This window comes from Nymphaea colorata, chromosome 7, assembly GCF_008831285.2.
Source record: "Nymphaea colorata isolate Beijing-Zhang1983 chromosome 7, ASM883128v2, whole genome shotgun sequence".
Lineage (NCBI taxonomy): Eukaryota > Viridiplantae > Streptophyta > Magnoliopsida > Nymphaeales > Nymphaeaceae > Nymphaea > Nymphaea colorata.
In genome coordinates this window covers 23765061-23772896 of record NC_045144.1, presented here as the reverse complement: position 1 = coordinate 23772896, position 7836 = coordinate 23765061, and positions in this window count along the sequence as shown.

Genomic DNA, 7836 nt, shown 5'->3' with positions numbered 1-7836 from the left:
TGATCTACGCAGCTACATTGGAAACCCACATGATAAGTGGAATATTATTTGGGTATGAAATTAATGTTGACAATACTAGTGTAGGATAATACTAGTTTTCATGACAAAACCAGCCTAAGTATGATAGGACCACTACTACACCAATCTGCTTGCCTTCAACTTTAATGTGCAGTACGTTTTCAATATATTTATATTCAGTAGGCTCTCAAGACACTTTTTTTCCCATTTCTCACTGTCATGTTTAATTTGCTTACTAGATTCTTCCTATTTGGTTTTGTACATTCAATTTCAGTTAGGTGCTTATAGTACACAGACATGATGAACTTTGATTTGCCCCCATGATGCATTCTCACATTTTCTTTCGGCGCTGTTTTCTACAATCTCTTTTAGACCATGCTCTCTATATCCTTGTGCATTAGTTGTTTCCTACGGCTATCATATGGAGAGGTGAGATGGAACTTGATGAGCCTTGGTGCATTGACTATACACTCAAAGACAAGATTTTCCTAAAATTTAACCCAACACAATGCTCAATGGGTAAGAATCCACATCCCACGACGTCCAAATGTATGTTTTTGTTACTGCAGATTGCTGGGATCTACTTGTTGGGAAGAAGGAGAACCAAAGAAAAGTTTAGCTTTTGAAAGCTTTTTTGTTTTTTGCAAAAAAAAGAACACATGGTCACTTTCATAAATATCACGATTTCCCATTAGGTGCCGAGGCTTGTCTATGACTGGTCACATTAAGGCTGTCCTATTTGACATTTATGGAACCTTGTGTGACTTGAATCTTCACTACACGAAATATTGGTTTTAGGAACAAGTGGCTAGGACTGCTTTGTGGCCCTGTTCCTAAGTCACAAGTTAAGAGTGTAAAATTACAGTCTCTGACTAGAAATGAATTGATAATATTGTAACATATCTTCCTTTTTTTGGATGTTTTTCTTTTTTTTTGCAAGTTTTCTCATTCTCAATTTGCTCTAATTTAGCATTAATGTTTGATCATTTTATTCTTTGTGTTGAGCAAGCCTTGAGGTGACAATTTCTTTTTCATGGTTTTATTTGTAAATGGGCATGTTTTATGTGCATATGCACATCCCAGTTAGCATATTTATTCATTCACATTTGCTTGCACATCTACGATGTCCTCATTGGCCTTTGAAGTAGTAAGTTTATGCATGTACTTTACAATGGGAAAGAAACTTTTGTATTACTGCCCATGCTATAACAATTGGAAGACAAAGGAAGGTGGCCCCAAGTGCCCCTAAATGCATCTTCCTACTTATATATATATATATATATATATATATATATATATATATATATATATATATATATATATATATATATATATATATATATATAAGTTAAAGTTGAAGGCAAAACTATGTAGGAAATCTTTAGTCCATAGAGGGCCATAGTGTTAGCAGCTTTGAGAATAGAATTTAGCTATCAAGATGAATTTGGAAGGCTTCTTTGCAATCCAATCATGTTCAAACTCATAGTATACCATTTGTACTTGGCATGCAAAAAGTCATAAAATTTTGTTTTTCTCTAATGAAATTATTTTGCATATAAGGTGGACTATGAATCATGTTTGTATAAGATAATCAAGAAGAAATATGGGGGAATTTTACCCAAGAAACCTCTATTGATACCTAAGGTACTTTACGATCAATTTAGTTTGTAGATACTATTTTCTTCTGAATTTTTCTGTCCTTGTTCTCTCTATTTGTTTTCTATAGGTTAGTTTCATACTACTGCAACGAGTTTGATTGACTCATTCTTTGTAAACCAAGACCACAAATGCAATTTTTGATTCTGCTGATTGGGCATTCGGAAAGGTAGCATCTCTGTTGGTATTATATGTCATAAACATCTTAATGATAATTATTTTCATATAATGTTCTCAAATGACAGCAACAAGCACAAGGAGATGATAAAATGGGACCACTCAGAGCTCATTGGCCAAAATTGACTGCTTTAGGAATGCCTCTTTTAGAGATGCTTTAGGAACGGTCTCTTGACCGTTGCTAATTACTTTAACAGCCACCTGCACTTTTAGGAATCATTTTCGGTCATTCCTAAAAGTGTTATTTGTTATTGTGCCAGTTGCTGACTAAGTGCCTTAAGTAACATGGCCGGCCATCATCCTACTCAACACCAAGCATTCATTTGGTTGACCTTAAGTCACTATGTGTGATTGTGGATGTAGCCTATGCATCCAATTAGGGGGGGGGGGGGGGGGTTCCTAACTCACATGTACCTTGTTAATGATGACCTGCCATGGGGCTACATGCAGAATCCAAGAAAGTTGCCTAGTGCACAAAGTCATGGTTTAATCTATATCAAGAATCAGTGTATTTGTGGTGAGAAAATGGCATTTGTGGCAGAAGCATTGCGACTCAAATAATTGGGTACAAAAGTTTGTCATCATGAAAAGAGGCTTTGATAATGCTTGCAGGAGAGCTTGCATAACATAAGATCACCATTAAAATTCCACAAAATACCACCATTACTTTGGAGGAGAGCTCTGATGTTTGTCACATTGCCCTGAGGCAATCAAAAGTTTAGGGCTGGACTGGCTAATGGTGGTCTATGAGAATTTTGATAGAATTAAATGAGTAGAACTCAATGTGGAAGAAGACTTAAATCCATTTCATTCACTTACCAAAAGCTCTCATACAATGACAAGGGAATTGCCTTAAATAGAGTACTCCTAGCTAAAGTGGGAAATTAACCAAATAGGAAGCAAGTGAAAAGTTCAGTTTCTCTAAGTTAATCACCGAATTAGCAAGTATATCTAAAAAAATAAAATATTTCAAATTTGAAAAGGAGAAATCCGTGGTAAAAAATGTGGTTTGACCATCCATTTCTTTACCTTATGGGCATTATGATGGTATTTTGTCTTTATCCATTTTTGCCTTGGTTTTTATTTCCTTACCCATTTCACACTTCCTTTTGAGAAAGTTGCGAAGTACGACTAGCATAGGCAGGAGCAACACATGCTTAAGCATGATGAGGCATGGCTTTGTAAGCACCTTCCTTTTGGAATAGTCAAATATAATGGCTTGGTATAGGCCCTCATATTACCAAGTTCATCCTATGGTGAATTGGATTCGATTTAAACTATGTTGGCATATTCATAAATCCCATTTATAGGTTCTTCTTGTAACGAATTTGATGAATCAATTTCCTGTAATTTTGTCAAATTTGGATTCCTCCAAATTGATATGGGTCATGGATCCAAGTTTCTTTATAGGAGGTGCAAGTTTCTACTTAGTTCTGCATCAACTCCACCACTCTTAAAAAGGTATTATCCTCATTATGCATGAAGCTGACTGACCATCCTGTTGGGTCCCAAACCCATCATTCCTCAGACCAGCGATGGCAACGATGAGAGCAAGTTGTGATCCAGTTATGGCCATTAATTCTCAATAGATGCAAACATTTCAGCAATGGTGGCATCAGTGATGAAAATGTCAAGAAGCATAATGCTTTGTTAGGTTTACAATGAGAGTGACAATTATTTCCCTTCCATAATCTACCCTTTTCCACCTGAAGATACAATGTAGGCATCAAGGAGGTGGGCAATGTAATACAAGCGTGTAACTCAACTTTCGTGCAGGTTTGTTCATTGCCTTTACTTTTCAGTTGAGCAATAAGGTATTGGGTTGGGAGGGATGGTTCCATAAGCATACCTTGATTTGCATCATTAATGCTGATTATAAAGATAATATTGTTGGTGTCAGTTTCAAAGAAATGTTGGTGACCTGGCCCTAGGCCATTACATTTCCTTCGGTTGGTGGTTGGGCTGACATTACTTTGCTTGCAAGGGGAAGTGGTGAGGGGTCATTCAACTTGGGAAAACATGGTATTTTTGGGATCCGTGCATGAAGATTGTTGTTGCTATGTCAAAGACTACATCCCAACTTGCTCCCAATGCTAAGAAATGTTGGGTGTGGGTATGTGGTCTAATGATCTTGATTTCATTGTCCATGGCTCCTCAACCTTGCCATCAGTTTGTGAAGGCTCCTTTAGCTCTGATATCAATTGATGCAGAGTCATGAGGAACTTAGGATGCAGCCTACAGGATCTAAGGGAGCTGCCCAATGCACATGAGGAATGAGCATCTTTGTGGCACGTAGATGATATTGTGGCAGACCCATGGTGACTCAAAAGTATTGGAGATGAAAACTTGCAGTCACAAAAAAAGTTCTTGGTCATGCTTGTAGGATTGCCTACATGGCATCATAATTATTGTCAATATGTCATATGATACCATCACTTCTCTTAGCTTAGAGGAGAGTGTTGATGCATGTCAGATTGCTCGAGGAGACCAGAAGGTCAGGGCTGGATAGGCTACCGATGGACTATCAGAATTTTGACAGAGTTAAAGGAATAGAAATCAATGAGGAAGAAGACTCAAATCAATCTCATTGTCGTTCCAGAAGCTCTTGGACAATGACAATGGAATCAACTTAAATAGAATGTTCATAAGCTAGAGTGGAAAGTTAACCAAATGGAAAGCAAACAAAAAATTTGGTTTCTATAGAACAATCATTGAATTAGTAAGTCTATCATATGTATAAAAAATAAAATATTTCAAATTTGAAATGAAGAAGAAAATGGCTAATTTGAAAAGATGGTTTTTTTCTTCATCCACTTTAGCTTGGTTGAATACTCCTTCTTGCCCTACACTTTTCACATCTCCTTCTAGCTGTCTCTATTGAATAACTACTCCTCTACTCACTAGGTAGTCTTGCTCCAAGCACCTAAATACCGTCTCTAGAGTATGTGGTCTCCATCTGTCAACATTACCACACTCGCTTGAACTAATTCCCACATAATACACCTCAAGTTTTGGGGTAATATCAAAATAAGCCAATGTATTTGAACAAATTGCATGATACTTAAGTATTTGAATCTTGTGTTCTGTTTCTACGCAACTTATTTTCAAATAATTTATCCTTTCTAGATTCCAATAAGAAATTATTCTGATCTGATACCATTTGTCATGGCCTAGATCTTTAGCCAATTTTTGAAATATGCAATGCTGAAGGTTGCCTCAAGCCTTAAGTCATCCATTCTTTTCTTTAATGTAGCATAAGTTTACCTTCTTTTTGATTGACAAAATCCACTAGAGGAAGAGTGCTAGACACATAACAAACCATTATTCAAGATTTTGTCAACATTAATCATCGACAAACAACCTCCTTCAGGCTTTGTTAGATTACACCATTCTTCTAAGTGTCTCTATCTCATTTCATATGAAATTTAGGTTTTGGAACCTTCTTAGGAGGAAGTCATCGAAGCCAATTGTGGACGAAATAACTTAAGTAAGAAGGCCGACCATTACCTTTCTCAACACTAAGCATTTACTTGCTCAACCCCTTGCCAACAAGCATTGTTATGTTCATAGCCTATGGATGCACTTGAGAATTTGTCCTAACCCACACAAACACTCGAGCATAGTCTAGCACTCTATTGACTTCATCAATGAGGCACTTAAAACTAAAAGGACGTGAACTTATTAATTTGCACTTTATTGCAAATATATAACTTGGTATTGTCTACGTAAATGTTATGTTGATGTTATTTATCATTGATCATTTGAAACGCATTCATTAATAATGATTGATTCGATTAATTTAATTAAGAGTGTGTAACTTGGTATTATATACATATATTATTATGTTGAAGTTATTTAATTTTTATCATCTTAAACATATTCGTTAATGAATATTAATTCAATTGATTTGATTACAAAGATATAACTTGGTATTTCATCTATGTGTCACTGCACTGTGAATCCCAAGTGCAATATTTTCTACATGACTCAACATCCAATTGTGGTGCCACTTACTTCCAAGCAATGGATAGGCTGGCTGCCTTATTGTTCCATGGGTCTCGTTTTGGCTAGGCTAGGCACTGTTGGTTTGCAACAACTATAATTTATATTCTAATTAGAAGTACCATCAAAAATTTTTAAAAATAAAGAAAGAAGTCCTAGACCAATTGAAAGTGTTTGCTTTATATAATTGCAGCACATAGTTGTTATGACTAAAGTAATAGGTAGTCACAATGTAGACTAATTCATTACTCCTTTCTAATGTTTTGCATGCTTGAGATATGGTCAAAGTGGACATTTTTAAGAGTTCAAATTAATCTTTATTGACAAATGTGTTTAAGATGATCAATATTAAATAATATCAACATAACATTTACGTAGACAATATAAAGTTATATGTTTGATGATCCTTTATGGTCATAATCAAATCGATCAAACCAATCTTCATTAACAAACGTATTTAAAACGAGCAATGATAAATGACATCAACATAATATTTACATAGACAATTCCAGTTTATATACTCGTAATAAAATCAATATTTATTAACAAATGTCTTAAGACTATCAATGATAAATAACATCAACATAATACTTACATAAACAATAACAAATTATATGTTTGTAGTCAAATCAATCAATCTAATTTTCATTAACAAATATGCTTATTATGATTAGATTTTATTTATTACTTCTTTATTTTGCTAGACTAGTTAGTTTTAGAATGAAGTTATTTTCATACAAATTATGCAAACAAATTGTTGGTTTTTATATTTTGCTTAGTCCAGCATAGAGTTAGAATCTCACTCGTGTTCTACATCCTAGGACCAAAAAAATAAAGTGTTTGAACTAAGAGAATTTTAACATTCTTGAACCAAAACCAAAACATAAAAATTGGTATGCTTGCATTTGATAATTTTTTGAGAAATTTTTTGAGCTTTCAGCTGGAATTTTTGTCTACTCTCTTCTTCCATAAATTATGTGCAGACCAAACTTTACTCTACTTGGAGTCAATTTCATTGAGGAATTAAGCATTTTATGGAAACAAGTTTTTCAAGATATCAAACTTCAAAAATATCTAGAGACAAAAATTTATTGAACTTAAAATGTCTATATCTTATGATTTGACATGAATATTTTACACTAATCCTTAAATAGCCTTGGATATTTAGCTTACAAACCAAAATTTTTTCCAAAAACTTTTATCGTATTTAGTTAGATGTATGTGTGGCAAGAATGTCTTGTAGATGTACATTGGTTGTATGAATGGTTTATTTACTTTAAACATGTGGTGCCATAAAACATACACATAAAAACAATCAAATCTTACTGTGAGCGGAAGTGCACATACATTGGTGATAGCTTAGCCTACATAGTTGACACATGGCTTGACCTGTCTTAAGTAAGCAATATATAGTTTTCTTGCATAATTAATGCATAGCATGACCTGTGCTAGGCAAATATGGTGCTCTACTCTAAAATATGGAGGTAATGTAGGATTGTCTACTGAGAGACAATGCAACATATAAAAACTTGGTTAGAAAATATTGTCATTTACATTAGGATGTATACAAAATCACACCACAAACCACAAATAATGGGCATATGCATAGCAAATGGTTCCCCTAAAACAAAAATGTAGGGGCCAAATAGAATGACATCACAAATCTCAAACTCACCCCTACTCCTAAATGCTTCCATGATAAGTGAGAATGGTCATCCACTTGGTGGGAGCCTTAAATGAATGTAAATCAATGGTATCATTAATTTGAGTATGGACAAATCTCTATGGTTTCTACAACATGGTGAGAAAAAGAGGTAACCTCTATGTCACTTGGGTAAAAGGTACACAGTAGCATACATTTAAGGAATGTAAGTACAAAATAACAATAGAAAATGCAATACACAAGAGCAGTCATCATAAATATAAATGCATGAGTACATTCACATAGCTAAAAGCACATGGCACACACACATTTCCTCAGCA